The sequence below is a fragment of the Triturus cristatus genome, chromosome 10 (genome assembly GCF_964204655.1).
Source record: "Triturus cristatus chromosome 10, aTriCri1.1, whole genome shotgun sequence".
Classification (NCBI taxonomy): domain Eukaryota; kingdom Metazoa; phylum Chordata; class Amphibia; order Caudata; family Salamandridae; genus Triturus; species Triturus cristatus.
In genome coordinates this window covers 83,059,445-83,083,671 of record NC_140593.1, presented here as the reverse complement: position 1 = coordinate 83,083,671, position 24,227 = coordinate 83,059,445, and the positions used below count along the sequence as shown (strand labels likewise).

The window sequence follows — 24,227 nt, the reverse complement described above, 5'->3', positions numbered from 1 at the left end:
GAGTCAGTTCTGTGTTGTGTGTCAGTGCTTCGGCATGTGACACTGTAGGGTGGTGACTCAGTTCTGTGTGTCAGTGCTTCGGCATGTGACAGTTTAGGGTGGTGAGTCAGTTCTGTTGTCAGTGGGATGTGGTAGATCATTGCAGCGCTTCAGCGCCACAGGGCATCTCTCTGTGGTGCCTAAGTCTGAAATGGTGGCGAGGTGATCCCTACGTCGGAGCTCTGGGTGGGAGTTGAGAAGGTGCGGCAGTTTGGGTGGTGAAGTAGAGTAGGATTTTATTTTATGGCTTTGCTGAGAACGTTAGCACCAAGACGCCGTGTGGCATTCATGCGCTTTATAAGCTTTTTACTCACTGCCTTACTTAGGATGTGGTGATTGTAGGTGGGGCGCCAGTAGAATGTGGCAGCTGGTGTGGTCTTTAAATGATAGGTGTCTCCTCGAGATCTAGTAGATTCTAGGAGGCGCCCAGGAGTTTCCAGTTTAATCTGACATGTTCTCATGATGATCCCAGGGTTGTGGACAAAAGGAAAGAAGTGTTTAGACAGGGCCTGGTACCCTCCTTGACTCAGTGATCCAAATATTTTGTTCCCCATGGGAGTTCCCACTTGTGGTAAACATTAGGACGTTTGGGATGTTACCTCTTCTGTTTGGCTGACACTGTTAAGCATCTTTGCAGTTCGGACATGCTAGTGGGAAGTAACTCAGAGTGATACAATTTCACCCCCTCACTTTCTCATTTGTGTGTGTTTTTAGGTCTGGTTTAGAGACAGCTTTATCTGTATCATATGACTCATATTTTCCCAAAAACGAGATAAAAAAACATAGGTCTTTTCATCAGCCCTCGGCACCCTTTAGTGTGTTCAAGCATCGTTTCTCTTGTGTTTCTGCCCATACAGCATGGGGCAATGGGTCAGCCCACAGCAGCCATTGGCCGTCCTTACTGTGAGTGGCGATATTTTGGTTTTACATATGTGCACATCCATCTGAAGAGTGGTATTCCAGGGCTGATAATGCAAAAGGACGAAAAAGGATGGAAGAAGATTTACGTGTCAGCCTGTACACACATTTATATGTGTTTTTACCAGTCACAAACATTTCTAACTCCTTCTGACAGCTTCTTAGCCTCTGTGCCTACATCTATAAAATGCCGTGGGCACAGAGCCAAAGGGATTTCCTCATTTGCATGGGGCCACATCCCATGCAAATGAGGGAAGACCCTCTGGTCATAGCGCTGGTGCTGTATGTGTGCCAGCACTATCTGTATTACAGAAAGGGTGCACAAGCGCCTGCGGTCCTTTCTGTAATACCAAAGTGCCCCAGGAGCGTGAAGAGCGAGCGCACATCCCCATTGCGCTCCCATGGCACTTTCCATAATATGGACCCAGGTGTGTTTTGGGAATGTCACTTGACTGCAGGGTTCCACATAGCATAGAATTCCTCACAGTTGGAAGGGAGCCACAGGTGTGAATGCACATATGGGAATGCTGATACATGTATATGGTTCTGAGCATTCCCAAGCGCCCAAGGCAGACCGCACCTTGTAACCCCCACTTCAGGCCACTCGAGTAGGATTTACGGCACATGTATTTGCCCTCAAGGCAATAGTGAACACATTGATATCCACCAGGAATGCCTTTCTCAAGTCCTGGGAGGAGCAGGAAGAGAGTTTTCAGTCATAAACCTATGTTTACAACCACGCTGACCTCTGTTAAGAGATCCCTCAGTATGTACCAGAGTCCGCTGAACCTATGTGCATTACCTACAAGACATTCACAAAGGCCACTATAATGAGTATTATTATCAGAGTACAGCATCAGCATATTCGATCAGCCCCCCCCCCAAAAACAAGCCCACATTTTTAGATCAGTAATAGAGAATATGCCATTGTATATGTTGAAGCTGCACCTTGTCTCTCTAAACATTATAGCTGACAGTGGAAGGAAGGCAGTGCTGAATCTACTCGACCGGTCGGACGCATTTGATACTATTTCACATAGTATCCTCCTGGCAAGACTCAAAGCCATCGGTATTTCTAATACCGCACTGGATTGGCTAAAATCCTTTCTTTCTAACCGCAGACAAGCTGTGTCCCTTGGAACATTCCTCTCGGTCGAACGCACCATTACAAAAGGAGGGCCACAGGGTTCATCGTTAAGCCCGCTGTTGTTTAACATTTACATGACCCCACATATCTCCCTGAATGCATCATTTGGGATCGAAGTTGCATCCTATGCAGATGACACTCAAATGATCCTAGCGTTAGACAACGATTCCACGTACGCTGAGGTTAACTTCAAAAAATGCCTAACCAAGGTCATCCAGTGGATGAAGGACAACCACCTCAGGTGCAAACACCGATAAAACTGAGATCCTACCGACAGGGAAAGAGGTCTCGTTTGTGCTCGGGGAGTGATGGCCTGAAGGTACTACACCTCCGCCTAATACGGTAAAGGTAGCCTGAAACGTAGGTGTACAGTTGGATTCTGAGCTCACCTTCCAGCCACACGCAATGACTGTAGCAGGGACCTGCTTCAGCACCATAAAATCCTTGAAAAAATGATTTGGTCTTATTCCACTCCCTGCAAGGAAAACAGTAGCAGTCGCCTTGATCCTTTCGCGCCTGGACTACTGCAACAGCCTCTTGGCAGGAGCCAATAAACAAACATTAAATAGACTCCAAGTGGTCCAACACGTGGCGGCCCGACTGGTCCTAAAACTACCTCGAAGGGCTTCAGCATCTGCAGCTTTAAAGACCCTTCATTGGCTCCCTCCGCATAAAAGAATACTCTTTAAAATCCTGTTAAACACCTTTAGAGCTTCACTTAAACAAGGACCTAAGTACCTCTCTAAAAGGTTCACCCCCTACATTACAACCAGAACCCACAGGTCCTCATCACCCAGCCTCCTTAAACCCCCCAGATTCAGGTAAAAAGCAAAGGGAGGGAAAACATTGGCTGTCCTGGGTACCAAAGCTTGGAACCTATTGCCAATGCATCTGAGAGAGACAAAAACTGAAACTCAATTTAGGAAAGCCTTGAAAACTTGGATTTTCGGAGCCGCAGATTAATTCTGTCTCTCTCTCATCTAAGTTCACCAGAGCCCCTTCTCCCCTCCAATCCAGCGCCAGGACGCTCCTTTCGGAGTGTCAGTTAGTGCTTTATAAATACCTCATTTCATTGTCTATGAGCACCGTCGTTTTTTCCCATCATTCTCTCCCACTTTCATCAAACGGGGATATTCAAGGGGTCTCTTCTTTTGACAATCCTCTTGTGTCATGGACCGGAGTCGGCAATGATGGATACCCCAGGACCTCTATACAGGGGTTGCATTTCTGCAGCATGGCACCACAAGGGCTTTTTTCACCTCCTAGTTTTATATAGCACTAATTTGACCCGAAGGCACTTTACATGAGCACCGGTTACTTTCACAAGGACACATTCATTTTTGTTAGGCACGGGGAGATTAAGTGATTAACCCAGAATCTCAGGATGTTGAGGGTCCCTGCTGAGACTCAAACCCGGTTCCCCAGATTTGAGATCGACCGCCCTGGCCGTTAGGCTACATCCTCTCCCCATCTGACTCAAGAGGGACATCTTGTGATATGGCAGCTTTGATGTTTCAACCACTTTCATCCGGCCCGCAAGGGTCATCTAGTAGTGTCTTATTGTGCTACTGCAGCTTTCGGAAAGACTTTTCAAGCACTTCGGCTGAGTAGATGGGAGCATCTGACTTCGAGGGTCATTTAGGAACAACTTGTGCTACCGCAGCTTAGCGAAAGACATTTCAAGCACGTGTATCTGACTCGAGAAGAATATCTAGTGACACACGTGTATCTGGCTGGAGAAGGACGTCTAGTAACAACTTGTGCTTCTGCAGCTTGGTGAAAGACTTTTCAAGTATGTGTAACCAACCTGAGACAGATATCTAGTAACACCTCGTGGGACTGCAGTTGTATGAAGGCCAAGACCTGTTGACTATTCCAATTCTTGTCTTTCGTTGCGGGTATTGTGAAACTTCTTTATGCACCTCTCTCCCTGTTATGTCTTTTTCTTTTCTTTATGTCCATCCACCAATCTGTCTATTTCTTTTCCCTTTTCCCTCCTCTGTTTGTCTTGTTTTTTTTTTCTCTCTTGGCTTCTTTTTGTCTTTTTATTTTCCTCTCCCTCAACTCCTCTCTTTCTTTCACTGCTCCCCTTCTCTCTTTCTCTCTAGCATTCTCTATTTCTTTCTGTATCACCCATTTATTCTTTCTCTTTCCCTTTTGCAGTCTCTCTCCCTCTCTTCCTCTCTATATATACATGTCTCTTTCTCCAATCTCTATTGTTACCTCCTTCTCTACCCTATGTGTGTTTCTTTCATTTGTGCCCTTCACCTTGATTACTTTCTCTTTCTTCCTTTCTTGTTCTTTTCAATCTTTCTTTCTCTCTCTATTTCTATATTTCACTAAATCTATCTCTTTACCTCCCCCTCGCATCTTCTACTTCTTTCTTTCACTCTAGATCCTTCTTTCTTTCTTTCACACTCCTTCTTTTTTTCTATCTTTTTCCCTGTATCTCTGTCTCTCTCTGTCCCTTCTCTCTCCGGCTCTCTTTCGCTCGCTTGCACTCACTTTATCTCAGTATCTTCCGTCCTATTTCCCACTATCCATCTCTCTTGTCGTTAGTATTCACTATACGCCCTGGGCTCCATTCCTCCTGTAGTATCACACACTGTGTTAATGGCATTATAATGTTCTACTCTGGAAATGATTTTTATGCCACCAGTCCTGGTTCACACCACCCTTCTATAAATCTGAGGGGCTTAGCAGGCGGAATACAAAGGAGGAGGCCGCCGAGATCTGAGCGGCCTGTGAGCCAGTAAGAAACTCGACCAGCGCTGTGCCCTGCCTGCACCAGACCACCACAAGACCACCACCCGCTCTGCACCATGTTCAATCACCACCCCCCTCAACAGAGGAGGAAAGGACCCAGGGTGTGATTCCACTTGACCTCTGTTACCGTTTTAAAAATGCACTCAAATACATGATTGCTAAACATACTATTCTGGTCGGGCAGGCCTTCCTAACTGTAAAAGTATCTTCAGTGGGATTATTAATAATGGGGTTGGGGGTTTTGAAGAATATTTGGAGATCCTTTCCCTTTTGACACCTTCTCCCAGCCAGGATATAAATGAGAAAAGATGCTAAAGATGGCCCATCACAGAGGGGCTTACTGCCCATAATTTTCTCTGCTGAAAACAAAGCACTGTTATCAGCATAATGCTTTTTTTTGCCAGAGCATGGTACCCTCCCCCATGGGGTCACTTGAGGCCCCCGTAGGGGGGCCCGCCCCCCAGTTTGAAGACCCCTGCTCTAGGGGCCTGTTCTACATCCCACCTGCTCCAGGAAGCAACATCTCACCTCTAATACAAATAGAAGTTATAAGAACATCATGTTGCAACTCACAAGCAGAGGATTGTACTGCTGAATATCGATGCTATGAGTATCATGGTTCAAGAACATTAGGGACAAAAGATCAAATCCCAAAATATCGAAAGGTAAGCGCCTATAGAGGAAGTATAGATTTACTATTCCTAACTCCACATTTACGTAACAGGAAGATATACACATTTTCAAGGTACAGATATGTGGAGGTAGGTATACATAATCTATACTCACCATAATTGAACTTATTTTGTATTCGATAATGAGTCCTCGATATTCGCCTTCCTCGATATTTGCCTTCCTCAATATTTGCCTTCGATGTTCAGGGGTCCCACCCAAGCAGACACCACTTCCACTTGCTAAGTTTCATGTGCCTCAAAGATCTGCATCTCAAATCTGTGGTCCATTTCCAGATCTTCTGCATGAAACTACAGGGGGACTCGTGCCATCCTTACATAGCCCATGTGGTTGCAGAAGGGTTCCAGAGGTCGAGCCTGGTGCATGATATCGTGGGCCGCTGTGAAACATGGTAAAGGGCAGACGGCGTGCACCGCTGGGCTGATCTTCACCTTCCATGCTCGGCTAGTCTCCCTCTAACAATGTTTACGCGCCTGTCGTTCGTGAATCTGGTTGAAAAGATTGTCCTAAGCAGTCATCAATGCATGCATCTCAAACTAAGTTTAGTGGTCCCAGAAGAATCCTCATCTTCACAGCATCAGCAGGAACAGCCATGATAGGCCCCTGGGGACCAGGCTTGCTCCTGGACACGATTGACTTAGAACTTTACAAATTTGACAGATGATTTAATAGAAGTTGCTGCTGCCACAACAAGTACAAGAGTGGTAATTGGCGTGCAGCGGAACTGCTAGACAAAACACCTGGGACGGCAAGTTGAAACGCAGACCAGCCACAAATGCGCCCCACAATCCCACTGGGAGACAACAGACTCCCAATTAAAGAATGGAAGCCGGAGAAGCCAACTTGGGGGAGCAGAGGCGGAGGAGCTACTGGTGTGAAGGAAGGAACAGATAATGAGCATCTTGGAACTTGCGGTACGGGTATCACGGGAGGCGAGTCAAGGCTGCGGCCTCTGCAAAAGCCGCCGCCATGACTGTTTGGTCTCTGAGGACCACTGCGTGAAAATGTATAAAGTCTCTATTAGTAAGGAAGAAGGCTACAAGATGCTGCTAGGTGCCAATGCAGTTAAAGCAACAAGCTGGGCTAATACAAGTTGCCGTAATAGAACTGTGGACATGGAAACGCTCTAAGGAGGCTCCATGTTGGGCTCTTGGAAAGCCCATGCAGTGCAGAGCATCTTGGGTGGGTTTATGTACATTTACACTGCAGAGGTCAGCGAGGGACCTGAGGGTCACAGGGGCCCACAAGAAATCCATTCAAGCTCACATCACTAAGGAGTCAATAAAGTGAGTCCATTGAACTTGGGTTTTGATACGCCTATTAGTGCTATGTAGAGGAGAGTGCATTATATGTGTAGCAATTGTTTTAGTATGTTTTGTTATTTTGAAAAATGAAAGGATAGAAAATCATAAGGTACAAGGCGTATTTGGGTAACAAACAATAATAGTGTAGAGTCTTTTCCTCGACGTGATTTTCTGTTTTTTTAAATCTTCCTTGTGTGTTGAGATTCCCATTGTCTTTGAATTACAAATGTTAATCTTGTCTTAATACACACTTGCCACTGCATAGACAATAGCAAAGGGAATAAACGATTACTAGAATTTTAAAGTATGATTTGTGTTAAAATTCCTAAACACGAAATGTCTACCGATTAATTACTCACACAGTATTGTAAGTTTTCCCATGCTGATGTAACAAAATGTGTTAATTTCACATTCCCACCTCAATGCCAAACACGATTCGAAGAAACTATTATCTAATTTGTGAGAGCCGTTACACAACATCCATTTATGGTTATTTCCTGTGGCTGCCCCAACAGGTTGATATAAAGACATTCTTTGAAGCCTCCATGTCAGGGCTGACCAACGTAAGATCCGGAGTGTCTGCTACATGCTACACTTTCAAGATACTCGCTGACTGCGCAAATGATTTACATGTGGATTCATTGTATGTACGATTATTTTATGTGGTTATCCTGAAAATCTGGCATGGATTCTGGGCAGCGCTGGACTTGCGCTGGGCAGCTGTGCAATATATTAACAGACATAGGCCTATATATATGATTGTTCTGTGCAGCACAATGCAGCAAGCCACCATGCTGTGCTGCGGAAAGGGCAGGAGTGTACCGTACTTAACACTAGGCAGTGCATTCCTGTCCCCTCCTTGCACTGACACACTGTTGGCTGCCATGCACCAATGCAGGCCCCCCTTGCGTCATGGTGCAAGGGGGCCTGCGTTGTTGGTAGGATTGTTTTTGAGCAGGAAGGAATTCCTTCCTGCAGAAAAACAATCCTCAGATGCATTTTACTCTTTCCACATGTTCTGCAGAATGCCTCACACGTAGAAAGAGGAAAAAATGAGGAGAAATAAAGATAGTTTCTCCTCGTACGGCCTTGCCTGGGGAGGCATAGCATTTTGATGCATTCTGAGGTCTACCACTAATGGTAAATCTGGGAATGCACCAAAAGCATGGGTGGATGCGGGGGGGGACACCTACGCTCCTGCCATGGAACACCTCCCTGCCACAGAGTAACACAAGGCAGAGATTTGACCTGCCTTGTGTTACTCTAGAATTATCAAGCCACCCAGGGCCATGCAAGGTGGCCTTGCGTGACTTGATGAATCTGACTCAGTAGTTGCATCGCCCTTGCACCCCCTTGCGTGGTGCAACGGCGGCACCAAACCTTGGTAAATGTGGCTTTGTATTGATGATGAAGGAGTGAGGGAGGCCTGAAAGGGACCATAGAGAGGAGGACGATCCTTATGGGAAGAGTGGGGCTGAGGAGGTTACTGAGAAACATTTAAACCAAGGGTGCTTTTGAATTTGCCTTTGACTCTTAGTTCGTTTTTCTTTTTTTTTTCCCAATGATAATAATAATTTATTACAAATAATTTAATACATTTTAATATGATGTTTATTAATTCTGTTAATGGTATGATACAGTTTTTAAAAATATTTTATTTATATTTTCAAATAAGAAAACAACAACTGACAATTACAACACAGACAAAGAGTTCTGTAAGTGCACCAAATACCTCTGGATTTGTGTAAAATTACTTATTAAAACTTACTTTAAAAATATAAACATACATTTGTATATATTGTTAATCGGAATGCACCAGCATCTAAGCACATCAGATTTTTTCAAGTTTGCAATTTAGGGGACTAGTACCCGGAGGGATAAAGTGGTTACCTTCGGTGGCAACACTTCCAGCGATTCAGTGGGATTCAGAGAGCTGCCTGTAACATCACAGGTTATAGTCCTGGAGGGGCGGGGGGGGGGGGGTGGGGGGGGGCGAAAAAGCCACTCACAATTCTCAGTTTTTTATTAATAGCACCTGCTGGTAAAACATTTCAATAAACACAGTTTTGAAGACAAAATAAAAAATAACAATAAAACATTATTTCACAGTTGTGCAAGTGGTGTAGCCAGGACTACAATTCATGTCTGTGGGTTTCAGCAGTGACAATATGGACCCTTGATTATCCAGTGTTGCCCAGAGAAATCGAACTTGAAGTTCTTTGAAAAGAGAAAGAAAAAAGGGCGGAGTAGAGTCCAAAGTCAAAAGTCAAAATCCCTCATGAAGGTTGGAGAATTCGGAGCAGGCAACATTTCAAGGAGGTTTCTTCTTAAAAAGAATTATGGGAACAAATCCTGCAAAAGAAAGTTTTATGGAAAGAATTCCCTCCGAGGGCCTCATTTACAAGAAACGGACACATTGCTGCATTAAAGCTGCGATGCGTCAGATTTCTTGCGCCTGCGGGAGAAACTCTTCGGGCTTATTTATGAGCCCCTTGCGCTGCCAGTGCATCACTTTTTGTGACGCACCGGCGGCATAAAATATGTACCACCTAAGCATTTGCGTCACTTTGTAAACCCCTGCGCCACATTATACCTGTGTCTGGTATAATGTATGCAGGGTTGGCGTTCCCCGCAAAAAAGGCTCGTACAAGTGACGCAGTAAAATCTATGAGATTTCACCGATATGATACTTTTAGTCGGAGAAATTAATTTCAAAAGAAGCAGGCCTTTTGCTCGATGGCAGGCCATTGTACGTTTTGATCGAAGAATCTTAATTGAAACCTCGAGACTCAAACTATTAATAATGAGGAAGAAACAACTTGTTGTTGAAACGAGCAAAATGCACATCCATTCATATTGTAGAGATCGGTAGAGAAATTGATAAACTTCAGAGGTTGTTGAGTTCCTTTGGAAGTTAAAGATGATCTGTGTGGCCTGCGGTATCAGCCCCCCCCCCCTCTGTGTACCCTGGGTTACTGGGCCCAGAAGTGCCGAAGTACACAGGGATTTGGAATCATGGACTCCCTTTACCAGATTCATCAGCAATAACTAGGGTTAAACAAGTGTTTTTTTTAATGAATTGTCAAATGTTTTGAAAGCTTGTTGGTTCCCATAATAGGGATCTGGAATTGCTCACCAGATTTATTGTCAAGGATAGATTTTTTTCACAAATCGATTTTCTGTAAGTGAGAGAGATTTCAGTGAATCAGTTAATTTGAGTGGAGAAATGATTTTTTGCTTTTCCAATATTCTGTTTTTATACACTCTATCTATAATTAACACATATGGGTGGTGTTTTAGGAGAAACAAGGGGTTATAAAAGTACATTTGGGAACAGAATCTACTTAATTGACTTTTGGATAAATTAAATGTGGCAGGCTCGACTAACAGCAAAAGAGTGGAAAATGGAGAGCTGGAATGGGCATGGCTTGTTTTGGCTCAGCCTAGCAGCAGGAATGGACCTAAGGTCTCTGCTTACTGTGGGCTCTGTACATAGACACAAAGAACACATGTAACCCCAGAAGTGAATACATCAACAGCTAACAGAGAATGTTGACAGGAGGCACGGTGTCGCTGGGATCACACTCCATTTCACAGCCACTAAAATTATGATAGATGTCCAAGCTCAAAGCAGTGCACCCTGATTTGGCTCAGACAGGGTGACCTTCAGGGCAAATATTTGTGTGGGTGGCATGTGATACTGCTGGGTTGGTTCTTGGAAAGGCTCCTAAAGAAGATCTTGTTGCATGAAGGGTACTCGTGCCACAACCCTGTGGAGTCTCTTTTATAAACTGCAGTGCGAGAATGGCAGTGTGATCTGATATGGCACCACCAGGTGATGCTTCTTCAGGCAGTGTGATCTGATTTAATATCGATTTTCTAATGTAAGTAATATCGATGTAAAAAATATCTATCTTGTTAATATCATTTTAAAAAATATAGTTGTAACAAATATTGTTTTTGTAATTATCTTTATGTATTTTAGTATGTATTAATTGTATATGTCATAAATTGTTTGAACGTCTGTTGTTAATGTTTTTAAATATAGTGTGTGCATTTTTTGTTGTTATCAAATATAATTTAATTGTCATTTTTAGTGTCGTAGCGGCTTGTGGGGGTTTGTAGGGGTATAGGGTGGGAAGTAAATTAATTCCAAATAATCAATAATTCTTTTTAATTAAAATTAATTATTTGATTGCTAATTAATTATGTAAATTGTGTAATTAATTTATTTTTTAAGTTTTATTTTAGGTGCAGGTTGTGACACAGCCAGTTCTGTGGGACAGTCTGCTTGCCACAGTGCTGTGCTCTTCACTTGTGTCTCAGTGACACTTGTAACTTTCTCAGACCCACAACACATTTTTGTTTTGCGGCAAAAGGCTTAGCTACGCCACTGCGCTCCTGAAATTATATTGTTTGTTAAATCAGGGGAATCTGATTATATCAACTATGTTATATCCTGCTAATGCTAATGCATTGCCAGTCTACCACCAGTGGAATGTTAATGTGATGATGCTGTCAGAATGTTGGGAATCTGCAGTGAGTAATGACAGTTGACTGGGCTGAGCTGCCTGCTGGCTGCTCCTGGTGGGGTCTTTATCTGGTCTACTTCTAATCTTCCTGTGATCCTGTACCATCACCAATAAAACCTCCTTAAACCATCTCAACTGAGTGGACTTGATCACTACAAACATAAAAACAGGGTCCCCTCTTGACATGACTTAACTTTGTACTTTTTTTTCTGGATAGACTTCTTGTGTCGAGTTTAATACATTCATTCCTTTACCACAGTGTATTGATTTAAATCATCAGAAAAATCCTTTGCAAAGTATTGACCTCCGGTGTAAAACAGGAGAGAGAAAGAGATACCCACCCAGTGGATGAATCGCAGAATCCATAACCAAGAACCCCCGGTCAATCCTAGCTTTCATCTTGCACAAATTGAAAGCTCCTAGACAATTTCTTTACATCACGGAGCCTCTTATTCCTTGACCATCACATTTGCGCGCACCTTTCCATCAGTTCAGGATATGTGCTGTAAAAAATCATATATGATTTAATGGCCTATAATGCTGATCTGTGATAACAATATAGAGCATGTTCAGGGGTCACATGGCAATTGAGTAGCCTGTTGGTTCACTACGTCATCAAGGCAGGGTGGGGGTGCATAGATGATTCTAAGTTTGTGCCTAGAAACTACCCCTTTTATTAAATGCCTCTCACTGCAGTGATATCATCTAACATACTAAAGTGAAACACTTTCATACGTTCCGAAGAGACCTTATCATGTTTTCACATGACCTTTGTTGCACGATAACATGCCACGACAAATATTTTGATAGCCCAGCACTTGCTCTGGCTCTCATGGCTAAGCCAGTCCTTTCACTCGGCTCAGGCCTGGTTCTGCCTATTAGTTTGTCGGCTTGCCTACCTCTATGCAAATACACTTTGATAAGCATTTACACACGAGTAATTTGTAAGTTGTAGCTGTTTATGCTTTTGTGCAACTGTAACATCGCCCCCAGAGTCTCTTTGAATTTTTTAATAATTCCAACATGTGTAAATCTACAACTAAACCTACTACTAAACCCACTGCTGTTAACTTACAAATGTCTTTGTGAGTCCAGTCTATTAAATTAAATATGTCACAGAGTCACATTTAAGCTATGTGGCACCGAGGTGACTCCTGCAGAGATCCAAGGATGCTCTCACAGGTTTGACTCCCGAGTCCCCACCCATCAAACTCAGCCTCCGCTCTTCTGGAGTAGATGAACGTGTGCCATTGAGTTGGATAACAATAGTGGCCTTTTACAAGTGCTTACAGGCAAACCAGTCTACAGTGACACTACATGGTGGCCCTTCACTGATAGGGTCATTTAAACCCTGTCAACAACCCTGTGTAAATTACATCTGCGCCTAGTACTTCCTGAGTTCTTGTACCTTATTTACCAGTGGGGTCCTATTGAGGACTACTGCACGCTAACTGCATATTTGCTGGTTTTGCTATCTGTTTTCATCATTTGTGGGGGCCAATTCTCCCAGGTAGTACTCATTTACATAATCTCCAATGCCTTTGTGAATCAACCTCATTATTTAAAATGACAATAAATTGTGAATTTTCAGGTCCTATTCACGTTCAGTTAATACAAACAGAAAGGTCGAAGCCCTCTGTGCAGTTTTTAGGTCTCGCCTGACCCAGCGCATGCGCTGGTCTGGCGAGACTTATTGAGAGGGCTCCAAAAAGTGCTACCAGGCCAGCCTAGAGCTACAGTGCATGTGCGCGGGCGCGCGCGCCACTTTTACCGCGATTACTTTCACTTTCGTGGCCACACGGCCGCTTTGATGTTTGATCGCGATCACTTTCACTTTTGCGGCCGCATAGCCAATAGGTCTCGCTTTTGGCACCTTATAAGTGTTTAGTTATGCAACTGTTGCATGGCTAAACACTTATAAGGTCCCAAAGGCGAGACCTATTGGCTATGCCAATGCTTGTTCTTGTAGGGAGTTGGAGGCTTGGGGGCCAATTCACAAAGGAATGTCAGAGTATGTAAATGAGTATGTAAAAGAGTACTGCTTTAGTCATATAGTACTCATAAATGCTTTTATGCACTGGCCCCTTTCTGTAGGGACTTACCATCTGCTTCTAGCCGCTGCATTGTGTTGAGTGAGGTGTTTATTAACTTTCTGGGCAAACTGTTGACAGACACATTTCAAGCTGAGTGCAGTCACACATGGGACATGCATTGCAAATGTCAGTGAGTACCAGCAAATGCTAATGCCTCACATGACGTCACCCAATTGAAATGTTGTTCAGGTAACAATCTTATCATTGCATCATGGGCAGGGCAGGACTGGGAGCCAAAACCGGCCCTGGCAAAGTGCTCGTCCGGCCCCCCGGGGCTTGGGGGTGCGGCCGAGCTCTTTGCCAGGGCCGGTTTTCGGCCGATTTTGTTACAGGGCCGATTTTGCAGCTATGCTGCAAAAACGGTCCTGTAACAAAAACGGCCCACAGGGGCCCAAAACCGGCCCCCACCCCTGCGGCGCATTGGGGGATTGCCCGGTGCCCGCTACGGCCAGTCCGGCCCTGATCATGGGAACAAGATGACTGAATAAAATGTGAGTGCCTGTTTGTATTATGCCCAATATTTCTGCTTTTCTTCTAGCACAAACTGCACCCTCGCTGCCAAAATGTATGCAAGGACGCATTTTGCAAACAAAAATTAAGCAAAATGCTGGACCAGCATTTCATGTAAATTTTGGGGCATTTTACGTAATTTCCCCAAAGGAAATTATGCAAATTTTGCCAAGACCTAGTTACAAGTCTTGTAGATGGTGTTTATAAATGCAGAAAAATGCACAAGCGTAGCATATATTCCACATGCGTAAAGGACACGCCTTCATGTGCTTGAAATTCGCATGCCTGCTACGTATGCCGTTTGATATTTTTTTTCATGCATAAATCTGAGTTTCGAACAGAAACACGATGGAGAAAATGCCCTCAGTACATTTACATAAACCTGTAAATTGAAGGCAGACAATTTACTGAATATTATCTCCCAGGACTAAGTACTGCACATTTTATTGTGTTTATGCTAACCGCGGACCATGGCATTCAGACTGCAGATAAGATTTGCTATTTGAGGATTTTAATCCTGACATTTAAATTGTGACATTAATCTGAACTTTTGCCTGAAATCGTTGAAGCTAAAAAAGCTGGCGTTCTTTGGAGAATTATCACAGCTGCTGCCTTCAAGGATGCCTCGATTCTGGGGCGACAAATGCAAAAAGAACAGTTGATGGACGGAATGCTGAACAATGCTAAACATTCACCCCAGTACAGAGATCTGGGGCTAAATCCATCGTTTTTTTGCTCACCAAGCCATTCCAGTTTGAACCCAGCCATATGTAAATCAGTCTTGACCCTGTGCCTGATGGGAACAGTCCAGCCCGAACTGCCAAGCCAGGTCCTCCCTGGACAGGAAACAAGCATCCTAGGACCGGTTTCGGGGTTTCACCCCTCTTCAGCCAGGATAGCTGGATTCCAGTGGCATGGGGGTGACAAATACAAAAAGAACAATTGATGGACAGAATGCAGAACAATGTCATACATTCACCCCAGTACAGAGATCTGGGCCTAAATCCATTGTTTTTTTGCTCACCATGCCATTCCAGTTTGAACCCAGCCATATGCAAATCCGTCTTGACCCTGTGCCTCATGGGAACAGTCCAGCCCGAACGCCCAAGCCAGGTCCTCCCTGGACTGGAACCAAGCATCCTAGGACCGGTTTCGGGGTTTCACCCCTCTTCAGCCAGGATAGCTTGGTTCCAGTGGCATGGAGAGCACGGGACTCACGTCTTGCATACCCGTCCCACTCGGGGTGACAAATGTAAAAACAACAGTTGATGGACAGAATGCAGAACAATGTCATATATTCACCCCAGTACAGAGATCTGGGCCTAAATCCATCGTGTTTTTGCTCACCATGCCATTCCAGTTTGGACCCAGCCATATGCAAATCATCTTTGACCCTGTGTCCAATGGGAACAGTCCAGCCCAAACTGCCAGGCCAGGTCCTCCCTGGACCAGAAACAAGCATCCTGGGACTAATTCTGGGGTGGACACCACTGAAATTAAACGATGCACGTTAATGCTAACAATACTTCAACTTTTTCTCATTGAAATTGGCTTTGCTGAATGTTAAACCTGGTACTCAACCGTCCATATTAGAATGACTTTTAAAAAACTGGACTTTTATAGTTTGGAGTCTTGTTTTTTTTGCTTCAGTTGTAATTGGCTGAAATGACAATTAGCACCGTACAAGCAACATCCGTTCTCATAAAAAAAAAAATCCAAAAGCTCTAGGAATGTGAACAACGTGCATTTTTCTTTCGACTCTCACTGGTCCACAGCTTCCTCGTTTCCTAATTGGTGGTACTGGCTGTTAGAGCGTTTGCACATCCACCACACAGAAAAAAGTCTGGTGCGCAATGCTATAGAAAGTGTAGCTTGCAGTGTCGCGCATCTTGTGCTCAGGAGAATGACATATAACACATCGCATTACTCCCTATCAGCAGTACTTGTTTGCGCATAAGAAGTGTTGGCCCTGTTCCATTAAATGTATTACAACAGTGCTTTTATATAAAAGAAGTGCAGGCACTCAGTACCGGACAGTACCTGCCCATTTAAACCCCCCAGGGGGCATATTTATCAGCCCCTTAAATCACCACAGCGTCACTTTTTGTGACACAATGGCGGCGCAAACAACAAAATCATATCTATGAGGTCATGCAAAGCCACTTTACATGGCTGTGAATGGCCTCATAGCTATGGAGTACGACAAGGCAGTGCAAATGTTTGCATTGCCTTACTCTGCACCAGGGAGGCATTCCATGGGTGTTGCGATGGTTGTTCCCATGAAACACCCCTTGATTTTGATGCGGTCCCAGATTTAGAAGATCTTGTACACCTGGGGAAGTCCGAAACCTTACGCCTCCTCATTAATTTCTCTTTCCATGTCTGCTGCATTCGGCAGCACACATGGGAAGAGGAAAACGCCTCTCAGGATTGGTTTTGTGTAGGAAGGTGCACCTTTCGGCACAGTACAATACTGCTGACAACACAGGCACCCTGGCACCATGGTGCAAAGGTGCCTACATCGGCCGTAGGCTGCCGAAATGGCACCATCAGATAAGGCACGTATCAGATAAACATGGTGCATTGCTGCCCTACATCAAATCTCCATAAATGAGAGCCTGGGTGCCTGATTCGCAAATGTAAACGTACACTTTTGTGTACTTTTCCTATTTTTCTGTATTCACAAACTATGATTTAATAGTAACTTTACACCTGCGGAGACTCCACCGTCAGGGTGATCTTCACACATGAACAGATAGGACAGACCCTGAATGTAGTTAAACACTACTCTGCTTCCTCAACATGTTGTTGATTGTCAACAATCAACAAAAGGTGTGCACATTTTGTTCTGGCAATTCCCTTACACACCAGGCTCGAATTCATCTAGAATCATGGCTGCGTCATTAAGTCAAAACTGTGTGGTTGTGTTCGAATATACGTCATAGTTTATTTGAATCAATGGTGCGCTCTTATATCTGTCTTGTGTACTTGTGCATCATGTTGCCCTCTGTCAAACCCCCACTTCGTTCTTACAGGTTTCCCGATTATTGGAATAAAGGGTGTGTGCCTTTTATTTAAGCATCTCCTTCCCAAAAACACATTCTCCTGCATGAAAATGTGTCCTGCAAGTCAGTGGAGCCCCCTCATCTTTGTTGTAATTATATGGTGATGTTTTTTGTGCAAGAAAGGATGCGCTTCTGATTCCTCAGGGAGAGTTGTCTGTGTTTAACTCTTTAGCTGCTGAGACTTTTCCACCCCCAGTTCTAAGCACATTTTAAAGTCTTGGCCATTTCACTCTTAGGGCTTCAGAACATTTTTCCACATGAGGTATCCAGGCCAAATGTGCGTCCGCTTCTCCCACATCTTGGGAATTATAAAGGTACCCAGAGCTTGTGGAGTCCCCTTGATGGAACAGAGAAAACAGCCAAAATATAGAAAAACTTTAGTGTTTGAAAAATTGGGAAGGAAGTGCTGTGCTGTGCAAAAAGCGGATGTCTTTTTCCCTAAAAATGGCATAAGCAAAAGTTTTACTGTGATGAGATCACAATCTTACCAGCTGTACAAACAAAGTTGCAAAGGAAATCCATTTTTTACCAACATATTTGTATTTTTCCAGGCGGTAGTCCATTTTTCCTATTCTGTGCCGTCGGTTTCAACCTACTTGCAAGTTGTGGTGGAAACAGGTGCGAAACTCATGGGTGAACCCAAAATGTTATACATTTCTGAAAACTAGCTAAAGTTCTGAGTTCAGAAAGGGTTCATTTATAAAGATTGCTCATAGATTTCTAAAAGAAACTAGTCCTTGAAATAAAAAAAATCATGAAAATAAGTTAAAAAAAATAGTAATTGATAGCAATGTTTTTATTTGTAATTGTTTGCCCTGTTGGCCAATTTACAAAAGGAATATACAATTATGCCCACCAGATCCCTGTGGCCAGTGGGATATATATAGTCTTGTTGACTGCCCAAAAACATGCAATACCAGAGCAAATAACTGAGCTGCAGATTACAATGATTCTTCATTCATTCTCGAACCTTGCGTGGCTCTGCGTGGCATAGTGAACCTGGAGTAGTGCAAGTCTCTGCCTAGCGTTACTCTGCGCTGGGAAGGCATTTCATGAGTGTAGCATGGGTGTTTCTATGCATCCACCTATGGTTGTGGGCGCATTCCGAGATTTACTTACACTAGTAAGCCTTGAATTGCATCAAAGTGGTAATCCTTCCCAGTTGAGTCGTAACAAGGAGAAATATAGTTATTTCTCCTTGTTTTTCTTCTTTCTACATATGCTGCAGTTCAAAGTAGAAACTCAGGAGTCTTATGTATCTCTTTGAATCCAACTTTATTCAAACAATGCTTTTTGACAGAAGCAGTCCGTTCAGCCCAGCCAACGCGTTTCGTCCCATAGGGACTTCATCAGGGTTGTTCAATCTTTTGTATCAGGTATAGTATCAGGTATTTGATCCTCTTCTTATTATATTATTCTTTATAAAAAGCAATTAGTGTCACAGGGTGGCGTCCAGTTTCCAATATCATCTTACTCTTTATGCCTGCCGGTCAGTGTCCATCAAGTCAACGCCTACTTAGGGAGTCATTTACAGTTTAGCTGGCTGTCCTCCATACTGCCAGAGCAGCAAAGACAGTACTTTGCCACTATGGCAGACTACAGCGCCCCTTTTTATAGCTCCTCTATCTCCCTAGCAGAGATCTCTGTACCGTCACAGATCTGCCATCACAGCAGGTCCTCTAAATGTTTACTTCATGGTCAGCATGTTTCATTCAGGCGCTGAGCAAACATTTTTGTTTTTCCAGAGTGGGAGTTAGTTTTGGGGAAAAAAATAAGGGCTTTGCCACCCTAAGAGTTTCGGTTAATGGTGTGGTGGTCGCCAGGATTTTCTTGGCAGTCTTAAACAGGAAAACTGCATGTCAGAAGTTCATCGCTCTGAGTAACCTAGATCGATGGCCCAAATTCTGTTTGGTTGTCATCTTAAGGTTTTCTCTTGCAGAGCCATTGGGGACATGGCCAGCAGAAATGTGATGGTCCACCCACCCCAACCAAAATGGACAGACTATTGGTTTGGTAGACATGGTCCTGCTGCCACATTTGTGGCAGGGTACCCTCTTCATCAGACTCTAGATACTCCCCTTGTTCTGAGGCAGAAACATGGGCCGTCCTCAGATGCTGTAATTATATATCTTAACTTTCCCCTCTTTGCATAACAAGGAAGTGTGTCTGAAGTCTGTACATATTGCTCCATCTTTGTATTTTCATGTTATTCCATCCATGCTTCTCTATTTTTGTCATTAACATTTCTATTTCTTTATGCCTCTTTTGTCTCTCTGGCTTTGTCTCTTTGGTCTACTCTTGTCCAATCTCCTTTCATTTCTCCTTCTCTGATCCTTCCATATCTCTGTCTCTCTGCCTTACCCCAAGATAATTAATTATGTCTGTTATGTGCTTAAAAGCAAATTATGTAGCACACTCAGCAGTATTTGAAAGTTGCATCTCGGGAGGACATAGCTGATCTAGAAAAAACCCTTAGGGTCATAAAAGCTTGGATGACACTATTTCAAACTGAACTCCCATAAAATGCCATTCCTACTGCCCTCTACACCGCATGATGGCATTCCAATCCAACTTGGCTAGATGTTGCTGATCTGGTGAACACAAGCCCATCATTGTTGAGAGTCCTAGATACAAATCTAACTCTGCCATCTCTCTTAAACTCTCTAACCAAAGGAGCACACTTTCAACTCAGACTCCCCAGAAGAATCTAGTTTCTGATCCCCAGGGATGACTTTGAGAGGGTGGTTCAGTCATTACTTCTGTTGAGGCTCCATTATGGAACCTTTTACTGTCCACCCTACCTCTAATCCACTTGGCTCCTATAAAAGTAGCCCTTAATGCCGTAATTTGACTGTTATCAGGTGTGCAAAGATTGGATCTCATCTCCCCTACACAGATCCCGCTAAATTGTCTTCCTATAGAAGCCAGAAGCATTTTCAAGCTGGCTTGCATTGTCCACTCTATGTGGGAAGAACTCAAACTACACAAACAAGTGACCTCAGGGGTCTACACTGCCTCTGGAGCACAGACCCCCTCTTACCTGAGAGCCTGTGCTTAAAAAAAAACAAGAACATTTACTTGGGGAGGGCTTCCAAAGTCTGGAACTCGGGCTAATTTCTCATAGTCCATCGCCTATGCCAATCTGGGTCAAATTCAAAGCCAACAATGACTTCACCTATATGTCCGGCTTCCCCAGTCGAATTGTCACTTATTCCTGCAACTTATGGTATGTTTCAATCCATGTGTCTTAACTTAGTCCCTTATATGTTACAACTTCATTCTATGTCTTGACCTGTGCAATCATGTAAAGCATTCTGACATCCTTTGGCACTGTTGATGTCTGCAGATAAATACATAAAAATACATAATCTTGCATGGAAGCATGCAGCAGAAAACAAGCCTACCTTTACCTACTACTTGTAATAAAAGGTGTGCCTCTTTTATTTTGTTTTTTTATTCTGCACCTGCCATGTTGGTTTTAAAACATAGCTTACCGTGTGTTCAGAGGCACTTTGGGAACTCTGTTCATTGAGAGACACCCACCAGAATAGGGCAGCACATTTATAACTATGACCTACATATCTATCAAGCACTTTAGGAATCTCCATTATCTGGAACCCTAGAAAGAGGTGCAGCATGTTTAGAATTCCCCTAACCTGTGAGTGCCCTCCTGAAATAACTCATGCGTTGAGAACGGATCCTGGAACAGCCTCAATTCTGAGAACAGTGTCTGTGACCTAAAGGTGAATTTGCGTGAATAAAGTAACAAAAGAAAATAATGTCACAAAAAATCTATCCGCCCAGTTTCAAATACTTTTCAATATTTAGGTATTTTCTTTCCTCCTGGACACAAACACCCTTTCCGCAGTCATCAATTCAAGGTGTTAACACCATCTGGGAAATGAGTCCTCCCTGCCTGAAAGAGCATCACTTAACTTGTAAAAAGTCTCAGGCGGTGCGTTCTACTCCATGCACCAGTGTTTTAATAACTTTTGATGTGTTTGAGCTACAAATATTTTTTTGTTCAAATTTGTAAATTATGCAGCAGATAGAGGATTACATAGGAAATGCACCAATCTTTTATTTACTCTGTAATAAAAACCATTGCCACTTAATTGCATTATTTTAATGGCCCGGGCTACATGCACATGGGCAAACCCATGTCACTGCCAGTGGCCTCACCGGTTTCATCCGAGGGCCATCGCGTGTGCCCTTAAAAACCAGAGAGATGCTTCTATATTACACCTAAATTGAGCTTCAATGTACAAAAAAGCTTTGTGAACCCGGCCCAGTGTTTGTCCATAGAGCTGAGAATCTTGTCACACCCTGACGTAGTGGAGGGAGGAGAGGCTGGGAAAGCAGGAAGCACCAATAGGTCGATACTGGTGACATGTGGCGCGCTACAAAAGCCTGAAAAACAGAAGAAAGACTTCTTCGTTTTTAGGTCGAGCCTGGGCAGAGCATGTGCTGGTCTGCGAGTCATGCTCTCTTGAGGTAAGGTATATATGCTCCACCCATTTCCCACCCATCTTTTCAGATGCCTTGTCTGCATTTGTAACCTCCCAAAACGTCTGGACTTTTTACTTGTGTTGTTACACTGTCTGTGTTATGTAGTAGGTGAGCACTATTTTCTTTAATAATTTTTATTGCACAGCACGCCACAGTGGCGGCCGCACAAATGGTTTGTTTACTGTGCGGAATGCGCCCGCATTTATTTTGTTTTTTACTATTTATTCACTTTTTGGTTGTTTTTAAGTGCCCCATGCTGCCCTTTCTTTAGACGAGCCGTGTCAAAAGAAAGGTCTACGGCCTCTATTAAAGTGAAACCGTAGCATGGAGTTTTTTTTTACCAAAAATAGCATTTGTTTGCCAACTTGAAAAACAAATGTTTTTTTGGGGGAAAAGCGCCCCATACCGTGCCTTCATTTTAATAGCTGCCACGGACCTTTCTTTAGGCATGGCTAGTCTAGGGAAAGGAAAGCGGCTTCTATTAACATGAAGGGGCGGCATGGGGCGCTTGTAAACAAAAATTATTTGCAATGCAATAGGTCTCGCATTTGTGAGAATTTAAGCTATTGTCATTTACAGTAGCTCAAACTTTTTTAAATGCTAGACCTATTTCATTGCAAATGTTTGTTAAAATCGCAGACAAAGTATTACAGCATCCAGACATACAGTTGCACTGCAGTAGTCTGGCTGAGAAAGGATGTGATTTTATCTCAGAGGTAGAAAGGTGACCCTCTGTGTGCAGTTCTCCGCCACGCCTGATGAGTTGCCGCTTTGACATTACACTCCAACGCAGACGACTCAATTATAATGCCACATGAGCTGCCCCAGCGGGTGTCCTGAGGGATCTGAGCCAGAAATGAAAGCTCTTTCCTTTCCTTTAAGCCACAGTCTGCGCATGGCTGGAGAACAGGCCGCGTACCAACGCACCATAACCGGTTTTCAGTACTAATCCTGTTTTCTGGTTTCATCTGATGGTAAAAAATTGAATGAATTGAATAAAAACACAAACTCCTGCAAAAGAAAATAGTCAATAAAAAAAAATTGATGCCAAAGATTGCTTTTCTCTTGCTTCCGAGTCGCGGCCCCATGGAGTGGGCCCGCTGCGAGGAACGTGTATTTTACGCCACAATGATGTTGTGCTCTCAGGGGGCCTCCCTGTAAGAGCAATTAACTCTGGCTTCCTCTGAGAGAGAACAGATGTTCAGCTTTCCAGTGTCAGCAGCAGAAACACTCTTCCCACAGCACAGGCCTATCAGATGTTCTATTTATGGACTGTTTATTTATAGGTCTCGAAACAGCATACAATGCACAGTATCCCTGTGGGTTTCTGGGCGCTTTAGGAAAAGTGAACCTTACTTAGGGGGAGGTCGAGCCCTCGTCTTCAGCTTTACTTAGGGGGAGGCAGAGCCCTCGTCCCCTGCCTTTCATAGGGGGAGGCAGAAACCCTTTCCACACTACTCAGCCTTACATAGGGGGAGGCAGAGCCCTCGTATTTAGCTTTACTTAGGGGAAGGCAGAGCCCTCGTCCTCTGCCTTTCATAGGGGGAGGCAGAAACCCTTTCCACACTACTCAGCCTCACATAGGGGGGGGCGTTGCCCTAGTCTTCAGCTTTACTTAGGGGGAGGCAGAGCCGTAGTCCTCTGCCTTACATTTGGGGGGGCGTTGCCCTAGTCTTCAGCTTTACTTAGGGGGAGGCAGAGCCCTAGTCCTCTGCCTTACATTTGGGGAGGTGTTGCCGTAGACTTCAGCTTTACTTAGGGGAAGACAGATCCCTAGTACTCTGCCTTACATTAGGGGACGCGTCGCCCTAGTCTTCAGCTTTACTTAGTGGGAGGCAGAGCCCTAGTCCTCTGCCTTACATTTGGGGAGGCGTTACCCTAGTCTTCAGCTTTACTTGGGGGGAGGCAGAGCCCTAGTCCTCTGCCTTAAATTTGGGGAGGCGTTGCCCTAGTCTTCAAAACTACTTAGGGGGAGGCAGAGCACTAGTCCTCTGCCATACATAGGGGAGACGAAGCCCTAGTCCTCTGCCGTACATAGAGGAGGTGGAGCCCTCGTCTTCACCTTATTTAGAGGAAGGTGGAGCCCTAGCCCTCAGCCTTACATAGGGGTAGGTGGAGTCCTAGTCCTCAGCTTTAATTATGGGGAGGTGGAGCCCTTGTTCTCAACCTTACTTATTGCGAGGCAGATCCCTCGTCTTCAGTCTTACATAGGGGGAGGCGGAGCTCTCGTCCTCAGCCTTACTCCGGGGGACATGGAGCACTTGTCCTCAGCCTTACTTAGGGGGAGGTCGAGCCCTGGTCCTCAGTCTTACATAGGGGGAGGCAAAAGCCTCATCCTCCGCCTTACTTAGGGGAGCCCACATCCTCTCCCTTTAACAGGGGGAGGCAAAAGCCTCATCCTCAGCCTTACTTAGGGGGAGGGCGAGCCCTGGTCCTCTGCCTTACATAGGGGGAGGCGAAAGCCTCATCCTCAGCCTTACTTAGGGATAAGCAAAGCCTCCGTCTTCAGCTTTACGTAGAGGGAGATGAAGCCCTGGTCCCCAGCCATGCTTATGTGCAGGGGAGCACTTGCTCTCTGCCTTACTTATGAGAAAAGTAAGGCGGGTTGTCGAAGAATGGACGTAAAGTGGTCATATGTTTTAGAGGTCAGATGT

The 24,227-nt window shown here is 44.2% G+C and overlaps 1 protein-coding gene across 3 annotated transcripts in view; it reads left to right on the top strand.

Annotated features, from left to right (window-relative positions):
* The window catches only part of ZNF385D (zinc finger protein 385D), a 485,067-nt gene that overhangs the window by 415,736 nt on the left and 45,104 nt on the right, over window positions 1-24,227 (top strand). The gene's annotated exons all lie outside the window — the stretch shown is intronic.